Source organism: Eimeria mitis, genomic scaffold (assembly GCF_000499745.2).
Source record: "Eimeria mitis Houghton genomic scaffold, Emh_scaff354, whole genome shotgun sequence".
NCBI classification, from domain to species: domain Eukaryota; phylum Apicomplexa; class Conoidasida; order Eucoccidiorida; family Eimeriidae; genus Eimeria; species Eimeria mitis.
The window spans coordinates 18,392-18,763 of NW_013571883.1; positions in this window are offsets into that span (position 1 = coordinate 18,392).

Below are 372 nucleotides of genomic sequence, written 5' to 3' on the forward strand. Positions count from 1 at the left end.
CTTTTTTTTTTCTTTTCTCTGTCTTTGTATTTGTGTTCCTGTCTCTGACTTTGTTACTACTATTACTCCTGCTGCTGCTGCTGCTACTAATCCTGCTGCTTTTGCTGCTGCTACTGCTGCTGCTGCTGCTGCTGCTGCTGTTGCTGCTGCTGCTGTTGCTGCTGCTGCTGTTGCCGTTCCACCTGCTGCTCTTCACCTCCCCCTCCCCCAATGCCTGCTGCTGCTGCTGCTTGTGCTGCTGCTGCTGCTGCTGCTGCTGCTGCTGCTGCTGCAGTTTATTAACAGACAGCGACGGAGCAGCTTGTTTATTTACTTCTGTTAGTGAGGTGCCGTTGATGGCAATGAAAAGCGATGGCGGCTTTGGCTACGACT